This window comes from Theropithecus gelada, chromosome 10 (assembly GCF_003255815.1).
Source record: "Theropithecus gelada isolate Dixy chromosome 10, Tgel_1.0, whole genome shotgun sequence".
Taxonomy (NCBI): Eukaryota; Metazoa; Chordata; class Mammalia; order Primates; family Cercopithecidae; genus Theropithecus; species Theropithecus gelada.
In genome coordinates this window covers 48,460,503-48,476,827 of record NC_037678.1, presented here as the reverse complement: position 1 = coordinate 48,476,827, position 16,325 = coordinate 48,460,503, and positions in this window count along the sequence as shown.

The window sequence follows — 16,325 nt, the reverse complement described above, 5'->3', positions numbered from 1 at the left end:
AAGAGCAACATGACCAGTGAGTGGGGCGAGAAAAAAAAAAAATGCAGTGGGTGAGGTCAGCAGGGTGGAAGGGGGTGGGGCAGATAAGGTAAGGTCTTGCTTGATTGTCCCCTGCAGTCACACATATGGGACTTGCCCCACCCTACATTGTAGCATTTCCCATGCTGAGTCAAAGCGGCCTCTTCATGTCTGTCTTTCTCCCTTGACTGAATTGCCTGCATCCAGCTTTGTATTCCAGCTCCTAATGGAGTCTTACTTACAGGCAGATTCCTTTACTTGTGTCAGTGGAGCAAATCAAGTTTCTTGCACCAAATGAGGTTGTGCTGGAATGCAGACACACACGCAAAACTGTGCTTCGTAAAACTGTGTCATCTTTTTCAAGAATGGTCAGTACCTACCTGGCTGCTCTCTGCTTGTGAAAAACTGTATTTTCTATTCCTCTTTGAAATTCACATGGAACATACCAGCATATAAAAGGCCCTGGGAATCCTGGAATCAACAGACTTAATTTTGTTGAACCTACCTTTGATTTAAAAAAAATGTTTGTTGAGCATTAGAATTTTCAAAAGACATGTGACTTTCTGGCAGAACTAGTTTTCCAGGGAAAGCAATTTGGAAAACACTCGGTTGAGTGGAGCAGCAGCAGTGAGAATCATGAAATAGATTTTGTTCATTCTTTGCAAGGCCTAGGCCTTTTAATATTGCCAGTGAAGGGTAGGAATGGATGAACTTTTTCAGAATGAATTGATTAAATGTGTATTCTTAAAAACAGGAGAATTTGGTTAGGGAACCACAGCTCTTGCATTAGATGTAAATTGCTGTGGAACAAATTACAACAAACATGGCGGCTTTAAAACAACACACATTTATAATCCCACAGTTTTTGTGGGTCAGGAGTCTGGGTATGGGTTAACTGAGTTTTCTGCTCAAGGTCTCCAGGCTGAAATCCACTCTGGCTGGACTGCACTCTGATCTGAGTTTCAGTGTCCCTTCCAGTCCACTGGTTGTTGGCAGAATTCATTTCCTTGCAGCAATAGAACTGAGAATCCCCTTTATCGGCTCACTCTCCGCCAGAGACCGCTTTCCACCGCTAGGGGGCGCCCACAGTTCCTTGCCATGTGGCTTTCATCAGACCATTCACAATGTGACGTTTACTTTCTCTTTTTTCTCTTTTTTATTATTTTTTTAATTGACGCAATAATTGTACATATTTATAGGCTAGCGTTCTAGATTTTGATGCATGTATACAATCTATAATGATCAAATCAGGATAATTAGCATATCCATCATCTCAAGGAGTTATCATTTCTCTGTGCTGGGAACATTCAGAGTCCACTTTTCTAGTCATTTGAAAAGATATAGTAAATTGTTAATGACAGTTACCCTATAGTGCTATAGAACATTAGACCTTGTTCCTCCTATCTAGCTGTTTGCCCACCTTGGTTTTCCCTCCTGCCCCTACTCTACCCACCGTTCCCTGCCTCTGGTAAACATTATAGTCCTCTGCTTTTATGAAGTCATTTTTTTTTTTTAAGCTTCCACATATGAATGAGAACATGGAGCATTCATGATCATGAAAAATGAGATTTATCTTTCTGTGCCAGACTCCCAAAGAAACAGGATCAGCACCTGACAACCGCTGAGCTTTCTTTTGACCTTTGGATAGTAGTTGACAGTCTGTTTTCCTCCTGCAGGTTCATTGCTAGGATTTCCCCATAATGCGTGTGTTCCAGTGGGGAATGTGACACATCTCCAAGCAAGGTCACTGAGGATATTTGAGCAATCATTTTCTCCAGGTCACTGTGGTCACCGGGGCATAGAAGGTGAAATGCTCCAGCCTGTAACTGGTCTAGATTGATAACGATGGAAAAGCATTCTCATTGTGACTGCCCAGCTGCTGGGGGGAAATGCCAGCTGGCAGGGGCACTGAGAACAAAACCAAAAGGATAATACGATGAAGCAAGGATCACCAGGTGCATCAAAGGAGAAACAACTACCATTTATTGAAGGCCAGTTATGTGCCAAGCATTGTGCCAAGTGCTCTTTTTGAGAAAACTGAGTCTTGGAGGTGTTATAGCTCATCCAACATCCCACAGCTAGGACATGGTGGTACCAGGGTATGAATATAGGCTAACACCAAACTCAAGTTGGAACATAATGGTTGCACGTCAAATCATTATGTAATGCTAAGAACTGGCCTAGAAGGTGGTAATAAAATGGCTTCCATAGTCCCTGTCATGCTGGAAAAGTGGTATTTCTCAGCAAGAGCTAAGCTTGCCTTTCACTTTTGTCAAGCTTTGGAATTGGGTTACTGTTTCTGGACATGTGTCACACCTATACATTGAGATGATACTTTCTTTGCTTGGCAAAATAACTAATAAGCAATTGTGAAGTTTTTTGATTTTTGTAGAGAGCTATCATAAGCCGTCCTGATCCTTCCTAATCAGCAGGCTAAGTCAGTTTGCTGCCATACACAGAAGGAGCCGGTTTTGGAAGAGACAGTTGCCAGCTCTGCTGGTTTTTATGTTAGTGTTCAGTTAGCTCATGTATAAAATGGGGATAATATCCACCAGATTGTACGAATCAAATGAATGATTTAAGTACAGTGCTTAGCAGGTATTCATGGCTATAATGAATATATAGCCATGGCTATGGTGTACAGCCATGGCTGCACTGGTGTAGCACAGAAGAGGAAAAAGCAATTGACTCTAACCGTGGATGCTGAGCTGTGTAAGAAATGTGACTTGATTTTTTTGGGCAGTGGAGCAGTGGGGGTGGGTAGCTGCTATCTTCCAGAAAGGGAAATGTGTGGGATGATGAAGAAAGTACTAAACTCCGTACCCAAGAACTCTGCTCACCATCTTCCCACTGGCCTCTGGGCCTCAGTCTGCTAATGTGTTAAAATGAGGCTTTTTTAGATAAGGTGAGGTCTGCGGGGTATTTGTTCCAAAGGATGGGTGTAGGGGATTAATAATTAAAGCATGCTGTGATCCAATTAGGGAAATAACTGCAAAGCAAATTAAACAGATTATTGTTATTATCCTTAGACTTCTCAGAGCCTTTAATGTGCCAATGTATGTGCTAGTTCTCCCGGAATGGGCATGGTAGAGAGTTTCCCGATCTAATTTGAAAGATGCATTAGAAACATTTTATTTCCATCATCCCGAAAGCTCCCCTTGACCTGAAATTCTATGATTCTAATATCTAGGTAATGTAGAACGGCTGGTTCTTTATAGGACAGTAACAACATTTTACTAGTTTTGAATTAGGGTTTTTGATAAGGCAAATTCTACTTACCTGTCACCTCTGGAGACATACGCAGTCGTTCAGTTATTTCTCTTGCCTTTGAACTGGGTATACATATTCAGTTGGATCATTTGTCTCTGGATTTGAAAGGATTGCATTTAATTTTGAATCAAGGGGAAAGTGATCATGGTGTTCTGAGTCACTAGTGAAGCCAGTTACAAGCCAACCTCAAAGCAAGCACAGTCTTGCACTGATTAGGAAACGTTGAGACAAGATGGCGGCCAGAAATATTTGAAGCCTTTGGCACGAAACAGTTGTGACAGCAAAGGTCTCCAATTTTTGCTTTTCATCTTAATATTATCTTTATTTAAATTATTTTTAAATGATGGAATTACTAAACTGAAAAATAGTGAAAGCCACTAATTATTAAAGTGCTTACCATGTGCTGTTGCTATTCTAACTGCTCTTCTTGCATTATAGCCTCAGTTTCATCCCTATGAGACAGGTCCCATTTCCTCCATTAGCCAGGCAAGGAAACAGGCAGACAAAGCAGATTTTCTGAAGTTACACAGCTTAGGGGAGGATGGTCCAAATCCTGCCTTCATCAATTCCTGGCCGTGTGGCTCTGGCCAACTGGCGTATTTGCTTTAAGCTTTATTAGCTCTTCTACGAAGTTGGAATAACAATGAATAATAATAATAATAGTTTCAAAATAACAAGGTTGTCGTGAGGATGAAACAAGGAATGCAGAGTGTGGCCTGCAGAGAGTCAATACTCAAAATCTGCTAGCTATTATTTTAAAATTATTGTTATTATTACTATATTGACGTGTGTTAGGAAGCTGTTATTCTCAGAGGTAAGTGCTTTTCATATAAAATATAAATGCAATTGTGTATATATGGGATAGGTATAAATGTTAAGCTATTAATTCACTGTGTTATGCCTTTTTAAAGTATGTACATTATGTAGTCATAAGTTAATACCTAGAGCTTTTATGTTTTTCTTTCCCCAATGAAATAAAGCTGTTCATTAAGAACTTCGTGTGAACCAAAAATTTGGAATGAAATCATACTGAATTGTACCACAGTGGGAACTCTCATAGAGTACTGGTGGGCATTTAAAGTTGCAAAAACCGTGGAGAGAGAATAATTTGGCAAGATCTAGTAAGGAGGAGGCTGTACATGCTTGTGACCTAGTAATTAATATCCTGGAGGAACTCACACATGTATGCAAGGAGACTTGGGCAGGAATGTTTGTGGCAGAAGGATTTGAGATAGTGAAAAATGGAAACAAACCGAAGGTTCAGCAACTAGATAAAAAAAATGAATTAGAGCTCTAAGTATTGGCAAGGTAATATCATAAAAGTAAAATATTGAGTTAAAAGGAAATTACAGGAAAATATATGCAGAATAAAATCTACAAACAATATCACAAACTGATCACGAATATATTCATCTATTGCAAGAATATCATACAAGCTTAAAATAATGAATACCAAATTCTTGAATTCAGGGTGGCTGTTGTTTCTGGATAAGGAGGAATGAAGATGAGTTTGCTGAAAAGAAGGCTGTGCAATTCAACTGCATCTGGGATGCGATTTGTTCTGAAAGTGTCAAGGCATGAATGACCAATGTCAAGATTTGACAAAGCTGGATGGTGGCTGCTTTTGTATGCTTGAAATGTTTCATAATTATAAAGAAATCCCATTTCATTACTTGTGTTGCCTTCTCTCCTCTTTTTGTCTTCATCTGTTTCATAGTTTCAGGACACTTAGCACCTTATGTCTAAGTGTACCTTTTGGGGGGACAACCATTTTTTCTGCTACAAACTTTCTGTAAGAGGTTTTGGACTCAGGGATTCCAGTTCCGAGTGTTAGACCTGGTTTTCTGCTGGGTTCAGATGAGAGGTCAAACGGTGCAAGCTGGGGCCCGAGTTGAGTTAATTATTTAATAAGACTTCCACTTGGTCTGTGTAAACTCCACGAGCTCTCATGACGGCCAACTCATTCACACTCCCTGACCCGGAGAGGGTTGAGAAGGGCCAGGAGGTGAGATGGTTGGCGAGAACAAAACAGCATCCCTCCCTGCTGTTTATCAGTGTTTCTGCTGCTTGCTCAAGTAATCAACAGCATAGATAGGACTTAAAGAGGAAATTTAAGTCCGGTGCCGGCGGAGCTATGACTGACCTATTGAGGGAAGGTTCAGAGAGGCTGGGGAGTTTGTGACCTTCCGGTTAAAGTGTGACTTCAACCAAGGCAGACCAGGAGGGCGGGTGAGGCATCCAGTTCATAGATGAGATTAGTGTCAACGGGTGCAAATCCAGCAGGGTGACTCCGTGCAAGTGCGTGTATGTGAATAACACAAAGCGTGTCATGAAATAGACGCATTAAATCTGAAGTACATAACTTTGCATATAATGTCTTACAAGTTCCCAACTCAGCACACCATGAAATGTCTAACCATGACAATTAAACAGTGAAATGACTTGACAGGAAGGGCTTTTGTATTCCTTAAAGAACTTACATTCCCAAAAAGCCAGCTGGAGACATAAAACAATCCTTCCTCCCAGATGGGTTCGTGTTGGGTTGGTTTATTTTATTTTATTCTATTTTATTTTGATAAGAACATGTAATATGAGATCTACCCTCTTTTTTTTTTTTTTTTTTTTTTTGAGACGGAGTCTCGCTCTGTCACCCAGGCTGGAGCGCAGTGGCCGGATCTCAGCTCACTGCAAGCTCCGCCTCCCGGGTTTACGCCATTCTCCTGCCTCAGCCTCCCGAGTAGCTGGGACTACAGGCGCCCGCCACCTCGCCCGGCTAGTTTTTTGTATTTTTAGTAGAGACGGGGTTTCACCATATTAGCCAGGATGGTCTCGATCTCCTGACCTCGTGATCCTCCCGCCTTGGCCCCCCAAAGTGCTGGGATTACAGGCGTGAGCCACCGTGCCCCGCCAAGATCTACCCTCTTAACAGACTTGTAAGTGTACAGTGTAGTGTTGTTTTCTATGGCACAGTGTTGTACATGGGTCTCTAGGACTTACTTAACTTGCATAACTGAAATTTTATATTTGTTGGTTAACAACTCCCATTTCCTCCTCCTTCCAAACCCTGTTAACCTCCATTTTATTCTTCATTTCTATGAGTTTGACTGTTCAGCTACCTCATATAAGTGGAAACATGCAGTGTTTGTCCTTCTGTGACTGGCTTGTTTCACTTGACATAATGTTCTCAAGGTTTATTCATGTTGTCACATATTTCAGGATTTCCTTCTTTTTAAAGGCTGAATTATATTCCATTGTGTGTGTGTGTATGTATATGGAATATAATTATACCTGTAAGCACATACAATGGAATATATATATATATATCAATATATATATATATATCACATTTACTTGATCCATTTATCCTTTGATGGATATTCAGGTTGTTTCCACATCTTGGCAATTGTGAATAACGTTGCTGTGAACACAGTAGCGCACATACCTCTTCAGGATCCTGAATTTAATTCTTTTGGATAAATACTCATAAGTGGGATTGCTGCGTTTTATTATGAAGCAAAATTAGACAAGTGGGACTCGGTCAAACTAAAAATCTTCTGCACAGTAAAGGAAAGAATAATAGAGTGAAAGGCAACCTACAGAATGGGAGAAAATATTTGCAAATTACATATCCAGTAAGAGTTCATTTCCAAATATGTAACTTCTACAACTTTATACCAAAAAAGAATTACCTGATTAAGAGACGAGCTAATAATTTAATAAATATTTCTCCAAAGAAGACATGCAAATAGCCAACAGGTATGTGGAAAGATATTCATCACTAATCATCAGGGAAATTCAAAGCAAACCCAGGAGGTATCCACCTCACACCTGTTGGGATAGCAGTCATCAAAAAAACATTCGTATGCCCTTGGTGGGAACGCAAAACACTGTTCTCTAGGCTCCAGGGACACAGAAGAAAGGATGATACAGTCCCTGGCCCTGTGGAGTTTATGGTGCAGCAGGGGAGCTATAAAGTCATGTAGTAACTACAGAAAGAAAAAAAAAAAAGGCTGGCAGATGTCGTGGTGGGTAAATAGAGGAGGCCTTAAGCATACAGGGCAGGGTTATCAAACCTCAGTGTGTCTTAGTATTCCTTGGAAAGGTTATTAAAATTCAGATGACTGGGCTGCACTCCCCAGAGATTTGGATAAAGTGTGTTTATGCTGGGGCCCAGAAGCTACGTTTTCACTAAGCACCACAAGGGATTCTGGTGCAGGCTATTCTGCAGACCTCACTCTGAGAAGTACTGGACTAAAGGTAAGTAAAGAAAGGTGGGCCGGCTGCGGTGCCTCACGCCTGTAATCCCAGCACTTTGGGATGCTGAGGTGGGCAGATTACCTGAGATCAGAAGTTCAAGACCAGCCTGGCCAACATGGTGAAACCTTGTCTCTACAGGGTCTACAGAGGACAGCCTTCCTCTCTAAGGCTGTGCTTTGCTGTGCTTATGAGGGTTTGTGTCTCCTCTGGCCCCGAGTCTCATTCGCACCCACCCGTCTATTCCTGTTGGTAGGTGAGCCCTGGCTCTAGCTTGGGACTCAGGCCTCATGCATCTCATTTTAAAACAAACGCTCTTAGTGTTTCAGAAACAGAATTTCAGTGTTTAAACTGTATGTGGCAATTTGACATTGTAAAGACACCCCGGCATGTGATGAGTGGATTCATCAGTGGATACATCTATACTGTCTGAACTGGTGTAGACCTGGTTGGGTGATGTTAAATTCATGAGGGTATCACATGTGACACAAACCGCACCCTTGTCCTTATCAAGATCACATGCATGTACAGGATGGATTGGAAGTTAAGTCCGACAAAAAGTCCCAATGCTTGTTCTTCCCCAAGGACAGTTTGGGGAATATTGTTCTAGACAGAGGTACAAGAGGACAGCTGCTTTGGAGGGACTGGAAGAGGTTTAGTGTGATGTGGGGGCCTAGACTATGAGATGGAAGTAGTAGGCTGTAACCTGGAACAGAAAGTAAAGGGGGCAGGTTGCCACCTGACTGAGAAATTTAGACCTTGTGCAAGTGGCTATGGAAATCCACTGAGTGAACTGAATCGATGTTTTTAGGCACCAGGCCCTTGTGTTTAGAAATTCATTATAACCCTCCTGTGTAGCTGGGTTTCCCTGTTACCTGCAGTCTGTTTTCAAAGCCACATAAGAGTTGGGGAAGTAGCAAGATTATGAATTCACCTAAAGGATTTACTGTTTATCCAGTAGTTTGCTTTCTTCCTCCAGGGGCTTCTCCCACGACGGCCCCTCCTCTCTGAGGCGGTGCTTGTGAGGGTTTGTGCCTCCTCTGGCCCCCAGTCTCATTCACACCCACCCGTCTATTCCTGTTGGTAGGTGAGGCCTGGTTCTAGCTTGGGACTCAGGCCTCATGCATCTCATTTTAAAACAAATGCTCTTAGTGTTTTCTAGATAGCATGATGCTTTGAAAAAAAAAATTCAACTTTTTATTTAAAAATTTCAAACTATAGAAAGTTAGCAGAATAACAATATAAACACCTTTTTACTTTTCACCTAGACCCTTCGAATTGTTATCATTTTGCCACATTGACTTTCTCTCTTTATAACAGGTACTGTGTATTATGTAATATATGTAATAGATAATGATATAATATATACATAATTTTTTCTGCTAAATCATTTGAGAATAAATGGCAGGTATTATGCCCATTTACTCCTAAAAACTTCAGCATGTATCTTCTAAGGGCAAGGGTATTCTCTTACATAAGCACATGCACTGATCACATTAAAAACATTTAACATTGCTACAATGCTATCATCAGTAGAGTCCATATTCTAATTTGCTCAATTGCTCCCAAAATGCTATTTTAGGGAGTTAATGATCTGATCTAGGATCCAGGGTCACATATGGTGTTAGTTCTCTTCAGTCTTCTTTATTCTAGAATGGTGTCTTAGCCCTCCTTTGTTTTTTCTGATACTGACAATTTTGAAGAGCGCAGGCCAGCCATTCCGTAGGACGACCCCCGTTTCTGTTTGTTTTTCTGGTTCTTTCCTCCTGATTAGATTCAGGTTAAATATTTGGACAGAAAAACTACCGGAATAGTGTTGTGTTCTTGGGGCATCATATTCCGGGGTGCATAGTGTCAGTGATTCCCTTTATTGGCAATATGTATTTTGGTTGCTTGGTTAGGTGGGGCTTTGCAACTTTCAAGATGCAAGTCCCAGGAATAAGTTTATTGCCGTGATTGTTTCCTTGGGTACAAGGGTTGCCTTAGAGTATGTCTTTCTCTGGGAACGCCCTTCTTTACTCCTTTCTAAGAGGGCGGGTCTCTGCCAGCTCTGCCTTAGGACACATGATGAATCGGTCAGGTAACTTCTCCCATCTCCAAGAGCCTGTGTTCTAGTGAGGAGAGACAGGCAGTAAACATGTAAATGTAAATGATCAGAATAAATGAGTCAATTCCAGATTATGATAAGTGCTGTGAAGGAAATAATACAAAGGAATGGGATAGGGGTAGGTAGGGAAAAGTTGCCATCCATAAAACCAAGTTTCTGCCCTCCTGGGGTACCCATTGCAATAGGGGGCACCAAGGATAACAAACAAATATATAGCAAGTCAAGTAGTGCTGAGTGCCTTGAGTAGGAATGTCCTAAAGGATTCTACAGAGGGGACAGAGAAAACCTCGTTCAGGAAATGACAGTTGAGTGGAGAAAGCAAGCAAGCAAGGATAAGCCCTGTGACACTCTTGTGGGAGAGCGCTGCAGGCAGAGGCACCTGGTGGGCACAGAGTTGGGGGCAGCAGCTCTTAGTGCAGTGAAGGAAAAGCAAGAGGCTGGGCTGGTGTGGGGAGTGGAGAGTGGCCTGGAGTGAGGAGTGGGCAGGAGTGGGGAGTGGAGAGTGGGCAGGAGTGGGGAGTGAAGAGTGGGCTGGAGTGAGGAGTGGGCTGGAGTGGGGAGTGGAGAGTGGGCAGGAGTGGGGAGTGGAGAGTGGGCTGGAGTGAGGAGTGGGCTGGAGTGGGGAGTGGCCAGGAGTGGGGAGTGGAGAGTGGGTTGGAGTGGGGAGTGGAGAGTGGGCTGGAGTGGGGAGTGGAGAGTGGGTTGGAGGGGAGAGTGGGCAGGAGTGGGGAGTGGAGAGTGGGTTGGAGGGGAGAGTGGGCTGGAGTGGGGAGTGGAGAGTGGGTTGGAGTGGAGAGTGGGCTGGAGTGGGGAGTGGAGAGTGGGTTGGAGTGGGGGAAGCAAGGTGGGGCCAGGGCCAGACCCTGGAGGTTTTTCAGACCTTTTTCAATGGTAATGACGTTGGCTTTTATATTTATATGGAGTTTGGGAAACCACTGGCACATTGAGGGCAGGGAGAGGCATCATGCATGTTTTAAAAGTATCAGCTTGGCCACTTTGTAGAGAAATTGATGAGGTGGGAAAGATTGGGTCCAAGGTCAAAGTCAGGCATCTAATTCCATTTGAAATCCTAAGTTTTGGGACGTGTGGGAAAAAGAGACATGGGAGAGGGAGAGCAGTGGCCTCTTGGGATCCAGAACACGGGACCAGGGAGAGGCCAGTAGGCTCTGTCTCAGAGGAGGGCGCAGTTTCTGTGGTCAGCCAAAGCCTCATCTGAATCTCAAAGCAGAAAACCCAGTATCTGGAAGAAAAACGAAGGGGGCTCCATGGGAACTGTGACCTTGCTCTGTTCCCCTGTGCCTCTCCAATGCCCAACAAGGGATGCTCAACAAATAAATAGATGGATGGATGGCTGAACGAATGATGCAATACATTAGCTTCTATTATTATTAATGTTCAAGTACGGAAACCCATCTCCTGAGGGAGAATTTGCACCACGCCAATTTAGCTAAAGTGGGACTACATTTCCCGGAATTTGTGTTCTTCTATATCCTCTGCTGGGAGTTGCCAGCAAGAGAAATGTGCAGGTGACTTAGAAGAGGGAAGTGAGGAGCAGGCAGTTTGAAGCATCTGGGGGTCAGCAGGGAACCAACATGTTCGCAGCTGCCGCGGGCTGTGGGGGTCAGCAGGCTCATCTCCTTGGTGCTGGGCAGTGGCTCCGTTCCTGGCTCCTGAAGCCCCTGCTGACCAACTCCTTCCGGTCTTCAAATCTTGGTCCAGGCAGATGTGTAACTTCGTGGTGAGGAGGCTCCACCGCTCATGCAGGTCACGTGCGTGGTTGAGATCAGAGACCACGAGAAAAGTCACAGCTGCAGTGTATCACAGAGCTTTCATGCTGTTCTTTAGCCTTCCTACTTCAAGCCCATCTTCTCAACAGCCGGTTCTGCTGACTTCAGGAACGGCTCCCACAGTCATACACAATCTAATCTCAAAAACACCTCTTCAAACTCACTCATCCTGGTTCTGCTTCCCTGAACAAATTCTGAGGACTAGACTGGATTTAAGTATTTCTCAACCTTGGAGCTTCTTGGGCTTTGCTATTGCATAATGGTAAGCAAGAATATTAATTTTAAAGGCATGTTTATCAAAATAACTGATCAACTCAGCTATTCTAATACCAGTGATTCTCACCTAAACATACGGAATTGTTTTCAAATGGGTATTTTTTTCTTCGAGTTTTATAGATGTTTGATAAGAAAGCAAGTTTTTTTTTTTTTTTTTTTTTAATTGTTTAAATTGTTTGCCTAAGAGGGATATAAGAAATGTCTGGGTTCGATTTTGCAACATGTGTATGAAATGACTTAGCAGTGAGTCGTGGAGGTGATGAAGTTCAGCTGGCAATCATTGGCAGACCCCGCCCCCGCCCACCACACACACACAGTTCCCCTGCTTGAGAGCTGTGACCTTTAACTGAGTTCCTGAGATTAAAGTTTGTCCTAGTTTGAGGCTAGACCTAAAAGACCTTAAGTTTTTGGATATATGGGGGAAGGAGACATGAAAGAAGGAGAGGCTGGGCGTGGTGGCTCATGCCTGTAATCCCAGCACTTTGGGAGACGAAAGTTTGGGAAGAATTGCTTGAGTCCAGAAGTTGGAGACCAGCCCAGCCAACATGGTGAAGCCCTGTCTCTGCTAAAAATACAAAAATTAGCCATTTGTGGTGGCACATGCCTGTAATCCCAGCTACTCGGGAGGCTGCGGCAGGAGAGTCACTTGAACTGAGGAGGGAGAGGTTGCAGGGAGCCAAGATGGCACCACTACACTCCAGCCTGGGTGACAGAGCAAGACTCTGTCTCAAAAATACAGTATAATACAATACAATACAATAATACAATACAATACAATGAGAGAGGTGGCTGCTTGAGATCCTGACCGCTGGAACAGGGCAGGGAGGCCCCTGGGTTTTGTAACAGCTAAGGCACAAGCTCTGTGACCAGCCAAAGCTGGATTTGAATCTCAATTATGCTGTGTAACCAGGAGCAATTGATGGTGCATCTTTAAGTCTTGATGTCCTGATTTAGAATGTGGGTGATAATCACTTTCTCCATGTTTGCAAAGGTCAAATAGGACTGTACACCAAGGACTTGACAGAGCATCTGGTGCCCAGCACAGCAGACAAGGGATGGCTGACTTTGACCTTGCTAGGTGACCTGTTAAATAACTTTTCTGTGCCTCAGTTTCCTCATCCGTAAAATGGGGCCCACTAATAGTATCCACTTGATAAAGTTTTCATGAACATTAAGTAAATAAATAGTGTGGTTAGGATGGCAAACACTAGATTCAAATCCTGGCTCCAACACTTAATTGCTGTGTGACCTGGAGAAAATTACTTAACATTTCTGAATCTCAGTTTCTGACCCACATAAAATGAGTCTGGTAATAACAGTTACCATGGGCCTGTTGTAAGAGTTAAATGCCAGCATGTAGGCAAAGCAGTTAGCAGAGTCTAGTGCATAGAAAGTGCTCAGTAAATATCGTTTATTAATATTGCTGTTCTTATCATGATAATGAACCAGATTCAAAGATCTGAGCAAAGGGCATTGCATGCCTAATTGTCTTTAACTCATACAACCATTCTTCTGGGTAAAGATGACACTATTCCCATTTTATGGAGAAGCCACTGGAAGATTGGTAGTAGGTGTCATATTCATCTCTCTGACTGGGGAGCTGAGCTCCTAACCACTCTACCTGCTGCCTCTAGGTTATTTATTTACTTATTTTTTAAGACAGAGTCTTGCTCTGTTGCCCAGGCTGGAGTGCAGTGGCGTGATCTCGGCTCACTGCAACCTCTGCCTCCTGGGTTCAAGCCATTCTCCTGCCTCAGCCTCCTGAGTAGCTGGGATTACAGGTGTGCACCACCACGGCCGGCTAATTTTTATAGAGGTTATTTTTTCTAAGAGTACCTCCTGAGGGTTGAATGTATGGATCAGCCCACTTCCTCTGGGACTACTGCTTCTCTCACTCAAGGGTTTGATACACACAGGGCAGCCTGGGGTTTTTGAATGCCTGCCTTGCTATTGGGTGTCATCTTTTAGGACACATTTGAAAGGCCCCCACACCCCCGACACACAGGTAACTATGTGAGGTGATGAGTGTGTGAATTAGATTGATTGTGGTAATCATTCTCAACACATACATATGTTAAAACAGCACGGGGCACACCTTCAATATTCCTATTTGTCAGTCACACCACAATATAGCTGGAAAAGGAAGGAAAGAAGGACTAGGGCGATCTCTTTGTGTTGCAAGTGACGGTGGGAGGAATGGTGGGTGGGTGGGTGGGGGGACTCTGACTCAACTTCCCGATCCCCTCAGTTCTGTTACTCTGCTGACAGTGGGAATTCGGAGGGGCTTCTCAAGGGGAAAACATAAAACCTGACCCTTGTGTAATTCCGAAGCAAGACCTTAATGAAGACTTGCTTTTAATAATGAAGAATGACAGTATAAAAAGTCAGGAAGCTTCTCCATAGACGTCGCAACTAAAATATATATCAGCGAAGATGCTTGTTGCCAATAGGTGGGAACCCAAAACAAAATCTAATGTACAGAGTGAATTTCCTCTTTGGACTCCTGGTGAGTGAAAGGTAAGTAGATGCTAGAGGCACTGAGCTCTGTTGATTGCTGAGGCCCCATAGTTCAGGACTGACATGTATTAGCTTGGTGCTTCTGCATAAGGACAGTTCTACCTCCAACCCCAGCAAAAGATGTGTGTCAGTGTTTGGAGACCTTTTTGGTGTCACATTGAGAAATGCTACTGTCATCTAGTGGACAGGGTTCAGGGAGGCTGATAAACACTCCACAATGCATAGGACAGCCTCCCACAACAATAGCAAAAATCTGATCCATAATATTATAGTGCCAAGGTTGAAAAGCCCTGAGTTAGAAAGGTGTTAGGCAGTTGTCATCAAATGTTAACAGCTGAAGAAAACTTTTTTTGTGTTTGGACATGTGTCTTAGCTAGAGTTGCCATAACAAGATACTGCCCATTGGGCGGCTGAAACAATTGGCATTTATTTTTATCACCGTTCTGGAAACTGGAAATGTGAGACCAAGATACCCGCATGGTTGGGGTCTGGTGAGGGATAACTTCCTGGCTGGCAGATGACTGTCTTCTCGCTATGTGGCAGGGAGAGAGAGAGCAAGCGAGCAAAAGGGAACATAGTGTCTTTTCTTACCAGGGCACTAATGTCATCATGAGGACCTCACCCTAACAATTTCATCTAACCCTAATTACCTCCTAACGGCCACATCTTCAAATACCACCACGTTGAGGGTTGGGGCTTCAACATATACATTGTGGGGGAGGTGGTAACACAATCATTCATTCCATAAAAATGTAGCTAACAAGATTAAACATGTATGTCGCATTTACTCTTCTAAGTGCTTTACATGTATATGAACTCATCTAATCCTTGAACAAGTCTAAAAGGAGACAATGACTTTATCCTCATTTTACAGATGAGGAGATTAAGTAACTTATCCAAGGTCACATCGGTTGGGGATGCAGAGCCTGGTTTCCAACCCAGGCAGTCTAGCTCTAGGGTCTGTGTTCTCAACCTCGATGTGAAAAGTAATTGACATACTCCATCGTTGAAACTTCCTCCAATTAAAACAAATAAGAAATTATTTGTAATGACTGCATTGGCATAAAGAAAAATACAGGTTGGATTCATGATGACATATTCATTACCATTATTATATTTCTTTTTCCATCTGATTTTAAAATAAATTGAAATAAAAACATTTTTATGGACCCCTAAAAGTGTCCTGGGGCCCGACACTATTCCTAATGGAGAAGTCAACTTTGGTGGCAGTGGGTGCTGTCAGGAGCGTGAGGGATTGAAGAGAGTCAGGTGTGAAAATGATGGGAGTTTTAGCAGCCTGGGAAGCTGTGCCCGTGCTCTGGGGACAGCAGTTGTTCAGCTCCAGCCCACTACTAAGAAGTGGAGGGAGGTCAGAGAATGAGCGCTTAGTATTGACGAACCGGCAAATGTTCCAATTTTAGACAAGAAGCCAAGAATTCAAATCCAAACATTCTTTTCAGTCAATTTGGTTTCTACAAGCACTATATGAATGAAAGAAAGAAAGAAAGAAAGAAAGAAAGAAAGAAAGAAAGAAAGGAAGGAAGGAAGGAAGGAAGGAAGGAAGGAAGAAGGGAGTGAGGGAGGAAGGAAGAAGGGAGGGAGGGAGGAAGGAAGGAAGGAAGGAGGGGAAAGAAAGAAGAGGGGAGGGAAGGGGAGGGGAGGGGAAGAGAAGGGAAGGGAAGGGAAGGGAGAAAAGAAGAGAAGAGAAGAGGGGGGAGGGAAGGAAGGAAAGAGGCAGGCAGGCAGGAAGGAAGGAAGGAAGTAAAGAAGTAACAAAAAAGGGAGGAAGAGAGGGAGAAGAAGGACAAAGCACCACATTTGGTAAAGGAAATGGGCTTTGGGGTCAGATATGCCTTGGCTGGTCTACTTGCTAGGCATGTACCTTGGGCAACAGATTTCATTTCTCTAAATCTCATTTTATCATCTGTAAAATGGGAATAGTACTAGAACGCACTTTTTCCACCAGGATGTGGGTATTGAATGCGAATTAGATTTGCATCTCATTGTTTAAGTACAGTGGCATTTCAAACCCAAACAGGAACTTGCAGATCAGATTCCAGTGCTTTCTGGAGCTAGAAAAATGGTATATATGGGCA